Below are 21,683 nucleotides of genomic sequence, written 5' to 3' on the forward strand. Positions count from 1 at the left end.
ATAGAACACCACACAGCAAACAAAAGCTACATTTATCTGTCCTGTCTCCTAAAACTATTTTAGTATTCTTCAGATTAAACTAATGGTAGTAGGATAAAAGTGTTTGTATATGTATATATATCCTCATTAGCTTGTAACTGTAAAGTTTTGATCAGCTCTGTACAAGGATTCTCAAACATGTATAAACAGCTGAAGAAAATGAAGATGCACATAAACTCATGCACCACTATTTAAAAGACTTTCTATTCCTGACAAATACATAGTTTACATCATGTAATCATGTAAATCCAAAGCATTCAAGAAAGAAGATGTTACTGTGGGTTGCCATATGCATTCTTTCGGTATTTGATCTAGCAGGCAGGACAAATATTGTCAAAATACTTCTGATCTCCCTGAAGGTTCAGTCTAATATTAAAGACATAACATGCAGCATTTTTTCATAAACTCTCATGGTTTTGTTCAGAAGACATCATGTTTACAATTTATCAAAGCAGTCTAGACACCGGTTCCTCAATTACCACACTATAGACAAGATTTTCTTTGGAACAAGTTATGAGACATGCTTGCCTGTTATACAAACACACCCTCGTCCTTTATTCCTAAATAAAACCTGCAAGGTATACTCCAACCCTTCACACTACACTAAGTTTAATTCATCACTCTCCACGGTCCCACCACTGCCCCAACTTCCACGACAAGTACAATGCTCACTTTCTGGAGAAGGGCGACCAAAGGATGTCAATCCACCTGGTCTAACCAGTTTTCATTCCAACATTATAAAGCCTGTGTGAATAGTTTAATTAATGCTTTTGAAGGAAACCTTGCAAGAAAGAGGGCATATAAAAAGCCATCTTTCAGACACAAAGGCTATTAACTTGATGTTGCTTATTTTGAACTATAGTCAAAGTTGTTCCAGTTTGAATTTCCTTCAGACAGAGCTTAACGTAACATTGCCTGAAGAATATTCAAGCTACGTATGTCTGAATGTGACTAAATTGTGAATCAATCAGTTAAATCGTGCAAAGTTTAAAATAAGAATTGAAAGGTCGTCCCTGTGTTTTGCGCTGGTTTAACTAAGTCAATTGAAAAAACACCTTTCTTGTTTGACCAGCATAACTCTGAAGACAAGATTGTTATTTTTTTAAAGCTAGGGAAATCAGGGTGTTCCAAAATAGAAAAAAAAAATGTAATAGATGAAAATATGTGTATTGGAGGTCAGCCACAAAATGCAGCAGCAAACTACTGAAACTTTGTATCTTTGGAAATACTGCTTTCCCCTCTTTCCTTTTTTTTTTTTTTCTTTGTCAATTAGCTTAAATAGGACAGGTCATCTTCTCAGCTTCTACACAAGGTACAAGTATTATAAAGACAGACAATAACAGAAAAGAAATGCTGCCATCTTTAATTAAAGAACAAACTAAGCAGGGCCGCCCTGAACTATTCTGCCACCCATTCACAGTAGCAAACAAATAAAATAAAGCATTTCTTCTGTCACAAGTGATCATCTCCCACAGGACGTCTGGCCAACATGAATAAGCTGGTCCTGAACTTCCAACCAAAACGGAGTTTCTCTGGCACCACTTTCCACGTTAACTGGGCTTGGACACTAAATGTACAGCCCAGGTGTAGGTGACCGTTGTCCATGGGGACCAATTTTGCATATGTCAAAGAGCCAGTCATAAATTCAGATAAATTGTTTAGCTAATTCTTCATTATCTTTAAATGTTTCTCCTTTCCAAAAACAATGATGCTCTTCAGTCATCAGGCACCCATTATTTTGCGTCTTGGAAACCCTTCAAATGCAGATACTAAAGCACAGAAGAAAACTCCTATCACCAAAACACCGCCAACTAAGCTGACAGAACAATCTTTCAGCAATGTCTTGATCTGTGGATCTGTCACCTCTAACTCAACCCAAATTAAATGCTTTCTTTAAGAAGTAGTGGAAGTCTGGAACTTGAATGCAGTAAAAGGCATTTCTGAATACCCAAATTTTACATTAATATTTTCTGTACCAATTTTCAAGCTAAGCAGAATACAGAAATCAAACTGTAAAATAAAACTGATCGGTTGAGTAAAATAGTTTCTGACTAAGAGGCATTTTTCCTCTTCCTTGCCAATTTATCCCATACCTTTAACCATTAAACATATCCAGAATGCTTCCATAATGCAATATTACAGCTTTCTGAATATAAAACAGCTAGAGAAATACCCCCTATCCATCAGTTCATGGTGGGGAGTGGGTGGAAAGGAAGGCAAGGAAGGCAATAGGCAATGACTAAATACCATTTTAGATAAATTACTGCAAAACTGTTCTTAGCTTTAACATACTTTATTAATAGAATCTAATTTCAGCTCCCCAAAACCAAAGAAAAACTCAACCTTTAAATAATAACAGCACACTCCTGGGTTCAAAGAAAAGGCATACTCTCCACAAGGCAGTTTGACTGCTAGCATGGGGCAGCAATTTTGTTGATGGGGATTCCAGAAATGGAACTAGATCTCTACAAACACAAAGCCTCAGAACATACTCAACGAGATCCTCAGACTTCCCATGTCCCTTATGCCACATCAGAAGGCCCTGGCTGCTCAGCTGGTCAAGATCACTAAGCCTAACCGAGCAAAAATTCCCCTGGGAGAAACCAAAGTAAGACAAACAGCCTGTTTTTGCAAAATCTTGACCAGGACATAAATAAATAAATAAATAGATAAAAGCATTTCCAATGTAAGAACTCCACAGCAAACTAGCTGCCGTCTCTCAGTCAATACCCAGATGCCTAAATGACATCCAGGGTCACCTTGTCTTCTGAAGTGGGCCAGGGCTGAAGGGACGTACTAACCCCAAGGGCTACAACTCACAGGTTATGAAAATGAACCAACAAGTTCTGAATCAAAACCACCATTTGCACGGGAGATGGGGGAAAGAAGGGATGAGCAGCAAGCGTCAATGGTGCTTTTGGTTGTGTTCCCAATTTTGGACAGGTCCAAGAACAAAGCCAGAAAACATGTAATAAAATTTGATACTTCTCAACAAACAACTGGGAGGAACAGTCTCTTAAGGCCAATCTCAGTTTGAATAACAGCCTGATGGGATAAGTGTTCTTGCCTGACAAACCCACATTACAGGCTAGAAAACTGTATTAATTCATATGACAGATCTGATAAATGACATGCAATTTAAAAACGACAGTATAACTAGAAAAGAATTAACCATTCTGACACACCTAGCGATACTTTATCCAAAATAAAGTATTACATCAAGTATATTACTGAAGAGTCACAAGACAAGAAAGAGAGAAGGCAAAATGAGAAATCATGCACATGCTTAAGGGCTTTCTGCCAGACATTTTTTTTCTTACCTCTTTTCAAATACTCATTTAAATTACAGCCTTTGCTATAAATTTCAACTAATCCTCTTGCCTTGTACTGTAGCTTGTATCTCCCCCAGTCCCACAGGGGAAAAAAAAAAAAAAAAAAAAGAAAGAAGCTGAAAAGGAACGGAAGATGATGTTTATGTTGTCAGTTTTCCACAGACATACATTCACAAGGGAAGCTGTGACCAGCTGATGGGGAGGAGGGCAGGGGTGGTGGCTGCTGTTTAGTTTTTAGCAATTACACTCCAGTCCTGAAGGCACCTCGCCCTGGCAGCTGCAGCCCGGCCTGCGGGGCGCCCCAGGCCTGAGGACTTCTCTGGAGAAGGAAGCCCTGAGGCCACCCACAGCCTCCCGCAGCCCCAGCCCACAGGGCCCTCTGGAGAAACCCCCCAGTGTTAGGGGCACGTACCCCGAACATGCATGTCCCACTGGTGACGAGGCAAGGGGCTCTCTGGACAGCCCAAAACCGGAGCCATTTACCGAGTTACACTAGCAGGTGCCATCAGGAACCCTGTGGCCCGTCCTATGGTGCTCCAGAAGACACCATGTTCTCCTCACTGCCCGTCCTGCCTAACGGCCTCAGCTCTGCTGAAGTGTTTTAGTTCAAGTGACCTTTCCAAATCTTTAAAATAAGCTGGATTTCAAAACAAGGTTGAGCAAAGTACGTCCTGACTGCTTAGTCAAAAGCACAATGAAGTTCACCAAATGTTATGTATATTGAAAATATACATAACATATATAACATACATACAAGATAAAACCCCCTTGCAACTTTTCTTCAATACAAATGCCGTATCTTCATTTTACCACTTAATTCAATCTCATGTTCTGAATAAAGTAACTTTATGAACATCTACACGGTCCTTCAGAAAGATAAATCCACAGTACAGACAGCCAAGTGGAAACTTGCACAAATGCAATTCTGTGCTCAGGACAAAGACCTGAAGAAGGTAACTTGTATTCAAAGTCATCACTAGGACGTACTTCCCCTCAAAATAAAACACCCTAGAGCAAGGAAATAGCACCTCCAATTCTTCTAAAGGACACTTGAAATTCATTCCTCTGAAGACCACACTGCATTTTGCAGGAATTTACGTTCTTTTTTAAAACAGTAAGGACATGAAGACTGATAATAGTGTCAAGTCAGTGTATGTGATTCAATGATTTTTACGGTACCATAAGCCAAAAAAGTATACACCAAGATACAAAACAAGACAGAGGATAGCATTAGTCATCTACAGTAATGAATCAACATCTTTATGCATGGAGAAAATTGTCTGTTTATTATTAGATAACACTTGTTTCCATACAAAAAGTTAACTGCCCTTAAGGCACTTTATTTCAAACCTGGACGACCTATGCTGTGACAGCTGACAAGCACTTCACTCCTGCAAACATTTGAGCTATTTGTCAATCGCCTCCCAAGCCCAAGCCATGGTTTGCCACCGCTTACAAGCAATGGTAAACAAATTGGCAGCAGGTTCTTCTAATCCCAGCTTATAGAGTACAGCGCTGCAGATACTGGTCAGAAAGCAGCTCTAATGTCTGTACAGCAGGGCAGCATAGATGGTAGGTAACTTCATCAGCCACCCTATTCCTCAGTCCATCCATGCTCTCACTTTGTAATCACCTGAGCTTATATGGAACAGCACCACAGGACCAACAAGTGGCATACAATCATGCCCAGGCATCACCTCTCAAGGGAGATCTGCAGGAAAAGGCTTTTACTGCCACAGACCTCACGCATGAAATTAAGTGCAAAGCAAGAGGTTTTGCTGAAAAGATCACGTTTTGTGACAAGGACCACACTCTCTTATCATCACTGGTTGGTTTCATATCATGTATTGCAAAAGTACAGGAAGAAAAGATAAGTGATAGCCAGCTATCTACCTCTTTTCTGACCTTGTACCGAAGAAAAAAAATCAGGAAAAAAGGGAAAAAAATGAAATAGTGCTATAAAAGTGCAATGCAATGACCAGACTGCCCTTGTACTCTATTTTGGCACCTTAAACCTGAAAGGAATACTTTGTTTCTGAAAGCATTTCTTCGTATCGTGTCCTGTGTTATGCACTACATTGAACCAACTGACTCAAAACCAAAAAGAATTCACTTTTTTTTGTGGTAGGCAACCCCCTCACTTTTTATTTTTTTAATCTCATTAGCACTTTTCTGTCAGGCAAGGTATTATACAAATTTTAGATGAAAAATGTCCACCACACATAACATGCTCTATGCTACATAAAATTCAAAACATAGTAGGTAGCCATAAAAACCCTGAACAGGTAGATTTTGTGATGCAAATACTGTTACCTGTACGAATAGGAGATAAGCTATATAATTCGTTAGCTTCAAAAGGAAATAATAGAAGCTTACATTGCCTACTTCAGACATCTACAAGAAATGCACCTGAGGACTCCTAATCTATTTTCTGTTCACTCTTACAGAAACAATAAACATTTACTAACAAGCAGCAGATAAATAATATACTTTTATTTTTATCCTTTATCATACTTCCAAAAACCAAAGCAGGAAAGAAAGCCTGGGTTAGTATGTTGAAACATAAGAAAGAATGTGAGTTCCAGTTGCATCTATACTGAAGTTGCAGTATAATTTATCTGTCTGTTCAGGAACTACTGAAATATGCCACACAGCCAAGTTTTCCAAGCAGCTATCCATATCTTAGCAGCAGCAGCAATGATCCATATCCAAATTCAGGACACAAATATTATCATAAATTCTTGCTGAAAATATGCCAGCATTTCATCAAGACAAGTGGAATTCCTCCTCCAAAAATCATAGCTGGGTTAACAGCCAATGCTCTTAAGAAAACTTCTTTTGTTTCTAGTATCTGCTGTCTTTACAGAGGATAAACAACAAAAAATGTGGACAGGTGGGTTAAGTAAGACCGTCCATGAGCACTTTAAAACATGTTTCGTCTGTGTATGCACAAAGCCTTAAGTTATGGGCAACTGTACAAAGCAGGCAGCCAGAACCTAAGATTAGCAGCAGGTGCCTTGACATCTCAGACCAGAAAACAGAAGTACATACGGAGCCTGGTAATACACCATAAGAGACCACCAGACAGTATGCAGCAGTTAAGACAGTTATGGGGGAAAATTGGGAGACTACAGTTCTACCAACTGATAGAAACTACAGTTCTACAGTTCTACAAACTGGACCTCTGCATTCAGTATGTTCTTAGCCAGAAACAATTGTATGCAAGATATTTACAATTTTTCCTTTGCCAATCCTAATAAGGCTGCCATGGTTACTCAAAATCTCTAAATATTTATAAGATCTTCTCAAGGACATGTGTCAGGAGAAACCTTTAAAAGAAGAGATAACAATCAAAAGTCAAGATTGAAAGATAAGGGAAATTGGGAAATTTGATCAGGAACTTTGGAATCTGAGAACGAAGCTGAATTCCTACAGCTGTGTAAGAATAACCAGGACGATGGGGATCTTGAGATATGCTTGTGTAAAGATGCGTTTATGAATGTATTTATGTATAACTCATTTACATGAATTGTTAAACACAAAGTATTATTTAATCAGTATTATTTCAGTAAAAATTTAGTAAAACTTCATCCACACAATGGGTTAAACTACAGGTTATACTCAGATATGCAAGTAGATAAAAGCAAAAAATACAGCAGAGCAGTAGTCATGGCTCTGTTAGTGACTGCTCTTCAGATTCTAGTTATTTTAGAAGTGTTCCAACGGTGATACAAGGTTAGCTTCTCTGCAACTAGCTTCTGAAATGGTATGTATCCAATGTTTCATTTGTATCCAAGTTGAAAGCCTAACCTAACACTGCACCTGACCTGACACAGCACAGCTTTAGAGCAGGCAAGTAAAGCCACGTTCTAGTTTTATTGATACTGCATCAACGTTATATCTTTTTCTCCAGTTTCTGTGAAAAACAGTATTTTCCAACTACACGCTATTGGTAATTCAGGTCCTAATTAGTAAACGTCAGCCCTGCAGATCTCTCTTTTTCTTCCATCCTGCCAGCCACAATTCTGCGACCTTCTGCTGGAGAAGAGCAAGTCACGCAGCTGTCTGAATTTTTACACCCTCAGCACACATCAAAGCCTACTCCTAGCTCCAGCTCGGTCTAGCATGCTGTTTGGTGGTTGTGTGCTTAGCTTTGCCATGACTCTTCCAGTTTGAGAACTCCAATTTCTGACAAGCTTACTTGGGCACAATCCTGTCCACAGGTTAAGTGAACCATCCTAGAAGAGCCGCGGGAAGAGGTGATGAATTGCTACACCCTTATTCACAGGACTGTATGTGTTTGTGTGAAAGCATATGCACGTGCTCATAAAATTGTTGCCTTCTTTCTGCCTGTTGGTCACAACTTCTGTGTGCAAACACCAGATGAAGAGGAAACACCTGTACCTTCCTAATCGAAGGCACCTGAGCAAAGATGAAAAGGTGCATCTGCCAGACCCTACCAGGGAGTTCTCCTAACAAGTCCTTTGCACTTGAACAATAACAGAAGAAGATCAAATGAGGAAGATGACGAAAAGGGCAGGAAAAGGAATGTCCCCAGCAGACAAGGAAAACAAAAATGGGGCATAAAACTCCAAATTCAAGCCCATGGAGTTCAATGTTAAGAGAAGAGAAAGCATCAAAAGAAGCTTGATGTTTCAATATTATATATATATAAAATGGCCTTACATGCTGCCACGCAGTGAAATACTGCCTGCAGATTCTTGCAATACTGGTTTAAACTGAAATTTAAATTGAAAAATAAAAATAAAAAGATTACCACATGCTCAGTGTTACATTGCCTCCTTGATTTCTATATTATTAAGGTATCTTGGCTATATCTAGAGTAATATAGAAGCAAACAGGGAAGGTCTTCAGAGCTGCCTTCCTATCTACTATGTTCTCTCGCTAACTCCACACATCCTACATCCAAAAGATTATGCCAGCAATTGCTGACTAGCTCGTTACCCTTAAATCTAACCTTACTAGACGAAATCTAACCTTACTAAGCTAAACTGTTCTTCAGAATTTTGACACCAGATTTTTCTAAAATGTTATAACAGCCACTGGTAATTCAAGTTTCTGTACACGTGCTACAGTTTGCCGTGCCCTGCTGAAGGCCCCCTCTCCCCTCTTAAATCCTTATATTTATCTTTCTTTACCAACTAGCTAGGACTGGAAATAAACATATAAGATGCAATACGTATTTACTAATTTGTCCACATACCATTAAGGTGTCAAGTGACAGAGACAAGGCTTAACTTAAATATTTTTCAATAAAGAAATACAGTGCTGTAAAATGCTTTTGTGAACTGATTATAGCTTACAAACACAAAAGACAAGTCAGTCAGCAAAACTGAGTATCTTCGTTAGGTTAAACAGCAATCTCTGGTCTGACTAGCAGGCGAGTAGTTGGAGATGCACAGTGGTCAGCAGCAGAATCTTGAGGTATACGTACAATTACATCCTGATGTGGTCTACAACTGCTTATTAACCAAAGAAAACCCTTTTCATACACTGAGAAAACCCATCATGCTAGAAAACAGGCCAACTAACAAGATGCTAAAGGCATTTTATACTTCTGTAGTCTGAGAGAAGAATATATTGCAGCCAAACTATGCTTAACTACTAGTGTTCCCCTAGAGGTAAATTTAAGTTTAATGGTATTAAAACCAGACATCTGTCATGTCTATGTGCACAAAGAAGCTCAGCACTCCTACGAAAAAAATAAGTAATTTGATGTTTTAAAATGTTTTAAGCCCCAATCTTGCTAAAACTTACTATACTTCGAATATATTCGATTAAACTGTACCGAAATTAATTTCATAAAACCACTTCCACCAATAAGTATCACTTAATGATACTTATAAAAGACAATACACATTTTTAAAGTTACCAAACAGTTTCTAGAGAATAAAGCAGAAAGCGACTAACAATGGGAGGAAAAAGTAAATGCAACTGGACTGAGTATAAAACAATGGTTGGAAAAATATATATTCAAGAGACCATTCTTTTCAAGTCTCTGAACAAAGTGATGTGTAGATAAGTGCCAAAACGCTATGCACACCATGACTTCACATACATCCTATTGAAAACAAATTGTGAGGTAAGACAGTAAACAAATGCCTCATGCCCTGAAACTCTACACTGCCAGCTAATATTAGAAATTCAAGACAGGAATTTCTCATTTGAACTTTGAGAACACCTTTGCTCCTCCTCCAGCCCACTCAAAAAAGACAGTCCTATATGTTTTCTAAAAGTACCACGTACAGCATTTCTCATACTCACTTGACTACCACATTCCTGCAAGTTTTACAGGCTCTTGCACCATTTCTGCACAACGTCTTCTAACATGGTACTGCACTGTCACGCACCACCTCTGCCTGTAGAAGGGTCCCCAGGGCAGAGACCCTTGGCCCATGCCCCCCTCGGCGGGCAGCCGTGGGCCATCAAAGACATCACATGGCGCTCCAGCAGACCCTGCCCAAATTATGCAGCAAATCCACAAGGCAGGCTTTCCAGACTGCTTCTTCAACCTCAACTCCATTAATAAAGCAAGTGGGAGAGAGTGCAACCAACGTGACACGAGAACAATCCAAGGACACAGTTTCAGTAACTTTTCTGAAGAGTTACCAAGTTCAACTTAGCTCTAAGCAACTGGAGAGAAAATATGCTGACAGGACCTTCGATGCTTTTGGTTTCAGACTCCATTTCTTGCAAGCAGTAATCTACGGCAGTCACCTCATTATTGAAGGTTTCTTCACTCCTCCAGAAGTTAGAGACCCTTAGTCAAGCAGATATGGGTGTGTCAGCTGCCTAGAGGTGGCGATGGACAAGTCATTAGCGAATACTCTGTATGTTAGCACAGTTACAGGAATTCTCAATTCACCTACTTACTTAAAAGATCCAACAAAACATATTTTAACCTTTATTAAAAAAATTTTTAGCCGTTACCTTTAAGACACTAAAGGTAGTCAGAAAATAGTCCCATTTTAAGCAAATTTTCCTTTAATAGGTTTTTCTATTTTCCAAATATATCAAGAGATGCAACAAAAGATTACATCTCCCTAACATCTTTGCTCTTTCATACTATTGGAGCAACAGCACCCTTCTAAAAAGAATTTAAAAAATTACTTCTTTAAAGCCCAGTAACAGTCTAGAAAAGAGCAATGCATTTGCAGTGATTTGCAGCCTTGCTACATTTTCTTCTCACAGCTCACTCTTTGCCTTTGCTTTAAAATTATATATGTAGCTGTCAAATTATTTGTACTTGATATGTCAGTTTATATACTTTCTAAGCTTTTTATTCTCAACATTCTCTACTTGCAGTCACGAATGCAAATGCATAAGCTACAAACACATAACATTCATACAGACAGTGGGGTGAGGGAAAGTCTCAACACACTTAAATTCTTAACACTTTAAGACCTGTTTACAACTGCTTCCACACTCCAGGTTTGCCACCCTGGCAACCAGCATTTTTCATGCTTTTAGGAAAACTTAGCCCATGTTTTCCCAGTATTTAGTTATCCCAGTGATATTACGATTCTCCAAATATACTTGCCTCTACAGTCCTCCTTAATGCTGACTATGCAAACTAATGCAATATATTCCCCCATCAATTCAGTGACTTAGTAATATATCCTCAAGAAAAAGACAATTATAGAGATTTATGTTCATATGAAACTTTTCAAGAGGTTGAAGTTATGAAGTTTGATGTTATTACTTCTATGGTTACCAGCAGTTATGCAATGTATTGTATTTAAGTTTCAAGCTAGACCAATAAAGTACTTCGAAGTATTATGAGGAATTGCTCATAACTACACTGTTGCACGTTTGCTAAAATACAGGAATAAAAAATATTACAAATAATGCAGTGTTTATGAAGAATAGTAAGGTAATAAAGGAGGAAAAAAAAAAAGGACAACCTGCTCAAACCCCAAATTAAAAAATATTTAACTTCTTAGAAAAAAATATTTTTTAGTATAATAAACTAAATCGAAGAGAAAAACAGCACGTCATGTGTTTTTAGAGTATAAACTTTCAGCACAACAATAAAATGGGAAAAGAAAAAAAATCCACAAGAGATAAGGCACAATTATAGCAGACAGCACATGTCCTCAGATCTACACTGATCTTAAATTTGCACATAACCGAACATCCACACTTAACAAGTAGCTCCTCGCTTAAAAAGCAGTGGAAATTTTGATTAAGCTTATATGATAACATACTAATGAGACTTCAACAGTAGATGGCCTCCTCTTCTTCCTCCCCATCTCCCATGACTGAGAAAGTTAAAAATAGAGGCTTCCGTTTCCGTAAGTTATTTCCCTTTAAACTTTTCTAGAGCACTGAAATTAGCTACTTTGCCAGCTTCCTACATTTGTGTTGGAAAAGAAGGAGTGTTAAAAACATGCTTCCATTTACAGCAACTCAGGAAACTGTCTTGTGTGGTTTGCATTACTGCTGCTGTTTGTAAATGACAAGTCCCTCTAGAAGGTGTAGGTGTCAGAAAGTATACCTTTGGATACTGCTCACCCAAAGGCCCTTTGCACTGCAGACAGGACTATATATATTTTGCGGGTAATCTTCTGTACTTGCTTATACTTCTGTATTTAAGCATTACTTTGCAGTTAGACAACACGGATATTTTCGGGACAAAGCTCCCAATTCCCCATTAAAGAACATTTCCATAACTATGAAGCAGAGAGTAAGAGCCACAGAAGGCCAGCTTCAGGTCCCTTGCTTCACGGCCCTTAGCCTTCAGGGAAGTCAGAAGCCACAGGAAGCCTCTGACTTCTGCTGTCACAGCACAGCACAATCCCAGCTGACCAGGTCCATATTTTAAGGTCAGAAAGAACCACTGTCATCAACTACTTGACCTTCGGCATAATACTTGCCACAAAACTTCAGCTGGTAATGCTTGCATCTAGCCCAACATCTCGTGGTTGACCTACAGCATATTTTCCATATTGGTAAGGGAACTGTTTGTTTATATCAAAAAAGATGTACATTGCAGTGTAAGTAAATGAACTGTTTATATCGAAGTATTGAAGACCAACAACAAAAAAATAGGAGGAATCCTGATACCAGTCTGATGTAAAATTGTTTCATCTACACATTACCTTACAGCAGTGCCATCCACTCATTAGGAAGCCTGGTATGCTTCGTAAGACTTCGCCTGGTTAGGAAATTTTTTGATTGCTTCTAATTTTGCTAGACTGACATTGTTCTGGCTGAAGTTCTCTCTCCTGGGGGTGTGTCTCATTCTCATCTCTTGTGAGAAGCTTCAATTAAAGCAGCTTAGCCATTGGAAAGAATAAAACAGAGGAAAAAATGCTGTCCCTCTCCACCCCCATGCTAGAATTCCCACAGCAGCTTCACAGACAATCTCTCCACTACTAATACTGGGATCTGCATTTTTCAGGTCTCCTGCTATCCCTGTGGTAAAATGTTCAAGTTTGGCCAAGGCACAAAGGAGTGGAAGGGTGGGAACGTATTCTTGCACATGCTCAGTGTAACCCTGTGAAATGCAAAAGCCCTGTTTACACTCCACAGAATTTAAACTCCGCAGAACATGCACTGGCGTCTCCAGACCTCTGCTGGCTACAAACCCACCCAACCCCCGTGTGCTAGGACATCACTGAGCTTGCTCAGCTGCACAGAGCTGCTACAGAAAAAACATTTCCAGCACACCCTTGCTCCTTACTCTGTGCCCAGGAGCAGACGAGGAAGACAGTTTCTTCCTCCACTCCCAATCCAATCCCCTTTGGACCTGAACATCACAGGGGAAAAGAAAGCACGGCCTCACCAACAGGACAGGGAAGGACAAGCTCAGCCAATGTCAGATGCTGTCCTCTATGTCCCTCTGCTCTCAAAACCCAGGGCAGATCACAGCTTCTCTCCCCTGTCCACTCCACTCTGCATAATCGCCCACTTCCAATTATTCCGTAAGCTCCAACTGCAGTTTGCACAAAAGCTGAATTACCACCTTGGTACCACTGAACTGCAGAGATCCCTGCCCTCTTCACAGACTTCCACCACCTCTGCACAATGCTATCTCTTCATAGCACTATGATGGTGAAGGGTCTGGAGGGCAGGACATATGAGGAGCGGCTGAGGTCCCTTGGTTTGTTCAGCCCAGAGCAGAGCAGGCCGAGGGGAGGCCTCATGGCGGCCTGCAGCTCCCTCACGAGGGGAGCGGAGGGGCAGGCGCTGAGCTCTGCTCTCTGGGGACAGCGACAGGACCCGAGGGAACGGCATGGAGCTGGGACAGGGGAGGGTCAGGCTGGGGGTTAGGGAAAGGTTCTGCACCCAGAGGGTGGTCGGGCACTGGGACAGGCTCCCCAGGGAAGGGGTCATAGAACGGAGGCTGACGGAGTTCAAGAGGCATTTGGACAACACAGTCAGACACATGGTCTGATTTTTGGGTGGTCCTGTCTGAAGCCAAGAGTTGGACTTGATGATCTTTGTGGGTCCCTTCCAACTCAGGGTATTTTGTGATTCTATGATTCACTACTAGTTCAAGACAATGCAGAGGAGAAGGGAGGCAAGCAAGACCTCCTACTATTGGTAACAAACCATTAATCAAGTTTTTTAATGTACTGTGGCAAGGCTCTTTAGGGGAAAAAAAGCCAACACAACAGAACGCAACCACATAAATTAAGACTCACAACAATTTAATAGCGAACCTTAATTCTGGCATTTTATAAGGTGTTTGTGTTCAACTATACAACTGTAATAAACATGAAAAGAACTTACATACACATCTTATAAAAGCATCTCAATTAGGAAGAGTTCATTTAGGCGCCAGGGTCCATATCTAAAAGAACCTTCAAACGTTCGGGGGAAGGACAAAGCTCATTGAAAAAGTTTTGTTCTTTTCTAAGAAAGTCAAGTATACAACAAATGAAAAACCAAGACCTCAAAAGCACTTCTAAATACCCATTGCCAAACAATGGCATTGTAATTCCCAGTAACAGTAATCCGCAATATGAGCGCTTCCTTCATTGCTCATGAAACGTTAAGACACAACACGGGAACTTGATATGGATAATATCTTTCAAAAACACCATTTTAATCCACTTATTTGTTAAGACTGGTTAAAAAGCAACAATACCCTGGGAGCTACTTAAGAGAATAATTCATGAAGGAAATGAAGTACTAAAATGTGTAATGATTGATTGACCAAACAACCTTTAAACAAAAGTTATGCAAGAGGAGATAGCTACTGTATTTTAAAACATATCCTCTACAATATGCTCAGAAAAACTATCTTTTCATAGTAACTGCAATTAAAATCTCCACCCAGTTTCTCTCTTTTTTCAAATAAGAACCAGTCTAACTCTAATGTAGATTTTAATGTTCCACATGCAACACCAGAAAAGCCACAGAAATATCAGAGATACAGATTAAATGAACTGCAGGAAAAGCAGAGGAAGGAGGAGAAAAAGCATTAACATTTCCAAAAAGCCTTTCTGGTACAGAGCATAAAGCAGTTTGGACTGCTTAAAGTTAAGCTCTACCTAGTGCTGCCAGAAGGGACACGATGCTTTGTTTCATACAGAAAGTTACCTGCCATACAGAAAGTTGCCTGCCTCGCAGAGTTGATATGAAGCCCTGTTACAGAAAGAATTATCTGTTTCACAACTCTCTGTGGTTACTAGCAGAGGAAGCATCTGAACTTTAAGTTTCTTTAAGTCCAATTTACCTACTTTCTTCAAAATTACTTTTGAGAGAAATCTAACCAGCAGTGAGACCCCAAGTCTTTGAGGTGAGGATGGTAGATAGCACTGTCCTCTGAATTTCAGAATTGATCAGCAAAATTTGAGGCAGGTGGCACACTCTTCTCAACAATTTCAGCTATTTCTCATTACTGAAAAATCTGGTGATTCAATCTCCGAGTAGTATGAAAGAGAAAATTCACAGATTTCAGAGGCACTCGAAGCCTGCTTGCTTAGCTGAGTTGAGCAACACTTCAGGAGATCCAGTAAAAGGAAGGCCATGAAGCAGACTAAACCACGATTGCTATTCCAGACAGCAGCTGCCTAATGTGAGCTGAAAACTTTGTGACTAAAGTCTGCTTCAGAGACCATGACTTCAAAAATTTACCACTCAAAGGTTATTAAGAAACCTGAGTGAACTGAAAGGGAAACAGCAGAGCACGGGGAAGGCAGGGGAGCATACAAGCATGACAGGAAATTCCAAGAAAAATGTGGTAATGACTCTTATGTACTTACTCTGCTCCACACATTCTTGTGCTGTATCATTTTCTAAAAATCTTTTACTACTACCCATTAAGCAAGAAGGCAGCTGAGAAAAAAAAATAAAAAATAAGGGAGTACTCCCTCTTCCTCCCTCACCTTGTACTTATACCACAGCCAAATAACTAATTTGGAGAAAAGATTTCCTAGTCTGCCACTGCTGCCAGGAAAACCTATCTTCTCTGCTATGACCCTTGTCTAGCTTCCTTTTGCAGGTCTTACCTCCCCCTCATAAGTGAACTCATATGTTTACATGCATTGCCACTCTCAGCTCTTCCCAGAGCTAAATCCACATGACTCTTATTCATACAATTTAGATTTTCTAATTCCATTCTACCCGAGCATGACAGAAAGGAATTACCAAAGATGGAAGCTGTCAGAACAGTGAAGGTACCCCTTTAGTCCACCCCTTCCCTCCTCGTTGTCACAGTTGAAAGTCTGATCCCAAATTTTTAACATCCTGGAGAAGTTAGTTAGAATTTGAGGGCAAAATTATCAAGTTGGCTAGAGTACAATGAAGATACCATTGATTACATAAATTGGTTCATATTGAATTAAATCTATTCCCTGCCCTTTCCCCTTTAAGGAATTACCACTACTAGATTTTTTTTCCTGCCACCATTATTGAAAGGGCAACAAGTAAAAAATTAACAAGGTATTTTAATCACTTTTGAGCAGTGCTGCTTTTCAGCCTATCTGATCATTTTCTGTCTCTTTTCAGAACAGCCTTCTGAGGCAAGGATACTCACTTCACACCCAGTTAAACCTTGTTGCTCTGCTGCATTTTAACGGAAGCTTAAGTTTTATAGGTATGACTGGTCTAGACCCCCCTCCTTCCCTCTGGCCATATATTGAGCAATGCATCTTGTTACTAATGCACTGCATTAGTCTTTCCAATTCCTGCAAAAGTTAGGGAAAAATAACTGTCTGCGTTAAAACTAACTCCTTTCAACAATGCAGCAGTCATAAATACACTAAACTTAAACAAATAGTCAAGACTGAATTGGAACACTGATCCTCATCCTGTTGGGGGAAAAAAAACACCAGAGCCAAAACTCAAACTCCCTGGAAGAGACTAACAAAGACTATACATACAACTTAGAGAGCAAAATGCAAGGCAGCATACCAGCTACCAAAGCCATCTGTAAAACTTGGTGCTTTCCGAGGTGGCACCGAAGTGATGCTAAGGGCAGACATCCATGGATGCAAGCACATTTCTACTGATTGAATAGTCTGTACTTCTCAAAATTCCAGAAAACACACAAAAGGGCACTATTCAACATTTACTTCTTCCTAGAAAATGAATGCTGACAGAAGGAAAGGCAGGATGGAACCGTTGTTGCCATAATATAAATCCAGAATTCTTAAAAGGATAAGATGCCATTTGTTGACAACCCAGCCAAATTATTTCACAATGTAACATTTTACATGATCCAAGAACAGTACGAAAGTAAATAAAAATATTTAAAGAGCTTTTGCATATAGACTAATTGCTTTTAAAAGGAAAACAAATTACACAAATGTCGTTTTCAATAGCAGCTTGTCTAACATATGATTTCATTTAACAGGTCCTAAGATAGTAATGACAGTAAGCACGGACAAGTTCTTCTGGCAACTTTTAACATCCATCAGAATTTTAATGTTGAGAAGAGAAAAAAATAGTTGTCTTCAGAGCTGCAACATTAATTCTCCTTTTATTTCTTCTCTATAAGTAGCCATGAAAATGCATTCATCTTGTCCTCAGTAAACTGTTCATCCCCACTTATTTTGGGCAATTAAGCCCAGCACATTCTTCCATTGTTTTGAACGTACACTGCTTTGATGCCTGATTTCCAAAACAAGAGAACTACAAAAACACTCTCAAACATACGATCCAGATCGGACATGTGCTTCCCACCCCACACATACACTAGCGTCAAAAATTGCTGTGTTCCCTTCACACTGCTGTCATTCGCATTATTTTATACGTGTCGATTTTGACTGTCCAAAACATAGAGCTACCCAAACAACAAAAAACACTCCTTATTAGCACCACCTCCTCCTCTCTGTCCTGCAGCCATGCAGCTGCAGCCACCCCGGCCAGGCAGAGCTGGCGGCAGCCGGGTCCCACTGTAGGACAGCCATTCCCTGCAGCTCCTCCACCAGCACCACGCCAACGCCATGCCACGCGTTCCTCCGGCTTGCTCCCACCCGAGGAGCTGGCACGGGAGCAGCACATGCTGACCGTGCTTCTCGACGGAGCATCTCTCAGGAGAAGCCGGAGGGGTACTTAATCATTTATGAACACAGATTTTCCTATCGCGCACTGTCAATAGCCACACACATCTCACTCATCTCCAAAAGCTGTCTGATGCCCTTACAGCTACTGCTTTCCACAAACAAAATCCCCATTGGCAAAGCTGCTGAACTGTCAATTATTCTGCACTGCAATGAATGCCTAATATTCACCCTCATCAGCCTAATAAAAAGAAAACTTTAGCTCAAGCTACACAGCTAAAAGATACAGCTTACACGTGAGAGAAAGTACATCTCTAGAAAATGCAAGGCATCTACATCTATCATATCATGCTTGGCAATTGTAACATGAATTTTGGGAGATCAATAAACCCCAACAATTTCTAATGCCCCTTTAAAAATATTATGCCAACTGCTGTTGGTAACAAGTTAGAAAGGAGGGAGGGAGAGAGAAGAACACACAATTCTACCCTCAAACCAAGCTTGCTCATTGCTAACTTTCTTCCTGGTATAATCAGCAAAGCTTTATTGCAAATAATAATGTCAAGTGATACAAGATTCAGGAGCCGAGGTCTTCTGCCTTCAGAAGGCTGTAACAGCGTCCAAGTATCACTGATTTTAGAAAGTGCTTTACAAGGGAAAAGCACAAGGGTCTGAAGACAAAGACAAACAGAAGAGATAAATCTTTTCCTTACCCGTTTCATTTGTATTCATACAATCACATTATTCATTTATAAGCAGAACACTACCCCGAGGTAAGAAACACCATAATTAGTACCCATGCTGAAAACTCCTTGGGGAGTTTAAAAGTAACACTACGCAAGAAGTCTGGAGAACTGATCTCCCACGTCCCAAACCAGCACCACTGAACCAAAGTCCCTCTAGCTCTGGAGAGGTGTGACTGAAAGAGACAAACATTTCAGGACTGGTATTCCACAGCAGCTACAGGAAGAGGTCAGAAAAGGCACTGCGCTAAGAGAGCTGGGAGATCGGGCGGTAAGTCTAAAGCAGCGTTTTGGAAGACTGGGAAGAAAACTTGAAGCACACCTTTCTGTGCTTCTGTGAAATATCTGAGAAGAGTAATGCAACTGTCCACTTCAAAGATTCCATTTATCCTTCCAAGTAGCTATTGTGACTGGGTAATATTAGAAATCTTCCTGAAAACATTGCTTTATTCCCAAGATCTTCCCTTAATAGCAGTTTATTACATACAAAATATTGTACTACTGCCAATCAAGAGTGAAGAAAGTTATGAATCCATTTATAATAAATCCATGGTGATATATACTATGATAATACGCATTTAATGTGTACTTCATAAATACAACCCTACAAGGCATGACTAGTGTCTCCAACTCACACAAAAGAAGGTTAAGGTAACTGATCTCTAAAGAAACTAGTATTACAATAGGGATACTATGAATTTGCACACTAAGTTAATTACTCCGCACTCCGCTACATGCAGACACTTCTAGAGTTTGTCCAAACAGGATGTTTTGGGCAGACCCAAAGCAGCTCAGCCCTCGCTCAGATACGTACAGGCTGCCAGCTACTTCAGAGTGGCACGGAGCTTCATCTAACACAACCTCCCCTATGCAGGGCTTGTTAGCTCAGGTTCAGTGATGAATTAACCACAGCCACCTGGCTCCCAACCAGCTCAAAGCACGAGCCGGATTTGCAACATAGCATTTAGACACAACTGAGAACGTCTCATAATGAAATTGCTTACTCACCTTATTCACCCTCACTTACTTCATCTAGTGGAATAAACTACTCACCCATATTGCTACACAAAGAGCATTTACATGGAAGATCTAGGGCACTGTTTATTCACACCCAAGCTTTCTGAACTCCAGCTTTTCCAGGTAGAAAAATCTGTGCTTAATGAAGGTCAAAAACAAAATGAACAATCTTTGCTGACAGCAAAACCACTGGCACCTTCTACACTTGAGGGCATTTGAGACAATAATACATCTTCGACCCTTAGGGCCAAAAGCTGGCTGCTGGCAGCTCCAGGAGGTTCACTAAGAGCAGGCACCTCACCAACAAACCTTCTGCAAGACTCTGTATCTCTTCTTAAGATCACGCTGCTTGTTCACACATACGGGAAACCAAAGCTAAAAGCCAGGCAGCGTACTGCAGGTCACATAACCTAACAGTTACGCAGGAAGCTTACATTTGTCCAGTGCTTTGGTCCATTTTTTGTAATATTGCAGCCACGTGAACATACACACATCCCACAGAATGGTTATAAGCCAAGCCTGTACCATAAGATCTGGCACATCACCATCTCAAAATGTGTTTATATTAATTGATTATAACTGTTCTTATCAATCAAATGGTAGAAACATCACTTGGTTTTAGGAATTGGCTTCTGTTTCAGTCAAGTGGCTACTAAAGCTAGCATGCAGAGATGTTAAAAAAAAAAAAAGGTCTTGGAGTCTGTTCTCCTATAAAAATATGGATATGCAATTTTCATTAATAACACTATTAGTTTAGTGTCTATTTGGCTTTTATTCCATCGATCGGTTTCAAATGTTACTGAAAGCCCCTTGGTAATTCAAATACTCCAATACTCTATAGAGTTCAGAGCAAGCAGGGCACCCAGCAGAAAGTGAGATTCCCATGCTCACACTGCATCAGCTGTCAGAAAATCCACTCAAGAGCAAATGGATAAAAATACCCCAAAGTGCAAGGCAAAAACGCATCCAGCAGAGCTTTCACCTTCCCAGACACTGAAGTTGATCAGCTGGAAGACACAAACCCACAGGAAACCAGGCTTTGTTAGTTCCGGGACTCGTAGAAATACCTGATTTATATAAACAGTGACATTTTCCACATCTACCGCAAGCTTCTTCAGCACATCAAGTTCAGTATCCTGCAAGGCATCTCCCTGCCCTGCCCTAGACATTCACGTGCAAGCTACCCAAATATTTTCCCTTCCAAAAGTTATTTTCTTTAAAAATACATTAAATATTTCCTTTAAAATCCACAGCTAGTCCTATTTATGTGACTATTTGCTGGGTGGAACAAAGTTAGATGCTAAGCTGGAAATACCATAACAGCTGAGTATTTTAACTGGCAACACCCTTGTAATGACATGCCCGTGTGTCATATCAGCTATAGACACCACATCTTCACAAATCTGACATCTCCGAGCTTGAAAATTAATTTAGCATGTTTATTAGAATTTTACATGCACATTTGCACAGACATTCTTGCATTGAAAATACCGAAGAGCATTGTATCAAGTGTATGTTGAGGAGTTTGACGCTCGTCAGTAACCATCTCAGCAGCAGGTCAATACACCACCCCTCCAAAACTGCTTAAAACTTTTGTGCCGTGCCACGACACAATTCATGTTAGAGTAATTTTTCTATAAAATAAAAACCCAAATTGTAGGTCATGCATTGTTTTTAAATGCCGAAATTTGATCTCTTTACAGATAAAAATCAATAAATAGCCTTATTGCCTGTACGGCTCCATCGATACAGGTATGCACTATTTACATACATTAGCGCTGTTATACAAGGAACTTGTCCTAAATAAACATAAATTGTATAAGGATGTTGCAATCGCTGGTGAACCTAACAGTGCTGGGTTTGGGAGTTGTGTTTTTCCCCCCAAAGTTGAAAGAAAACACATGGAGATACACAGGAAGATTCTGCTACTCTTTCTTTAAGACAGGCACCAGAGGTATTAAGAAAAGACAGGTTCATTCCCAATTTCAGTATTTCCTGAGTGTTTTGTTGCCACATTTTATAACCTGAACTTTGCTGATGTTTGTTTTGTTGCATTTTATAAATACAACAGGGCA

General features: G+C 40.0%; 1 protein-coding gene across 3 annotated transcripts in view; it reads right to left on the reverse strand.

The window, feature by feature from the left end:
- WWC3 (WWC family member 3) overlaps positions 1 to 21,683 on the reverse strand; it is a 100,578-nt gene that overhangs the window by 63,712 nt on the left and 15,183 nt on the right. Inside the window, exon 1 of one of the 3 annotated variants that reach the window (XM_080551818.1) lies at positions 10,052 to 11,128. The exons of the other annotated variants lie outside the window; for them this stretch is intronic. The gene's annotated coding sequence lies outside the window, so the exon portion shown is untranslated. Of the gene's footprint in view, positions 1 to 10,051; positions 11,129 to 21,683 lie in introns of those variants that run through there. 3 annotated transcript variants of the gene reach the window in all.

Source organism: Anser brachyrhynchus, assembly GCF_964034855.1.
Source record: "Anser brachyrhynchus genome assembly, chromosome: 1".
NCBI classification, from domain to species: Eukaryota; Metazoa; Chordata; class Aves; order Anseriformes; family Anatidae; genus Anser; species Anser brachyrhynchus.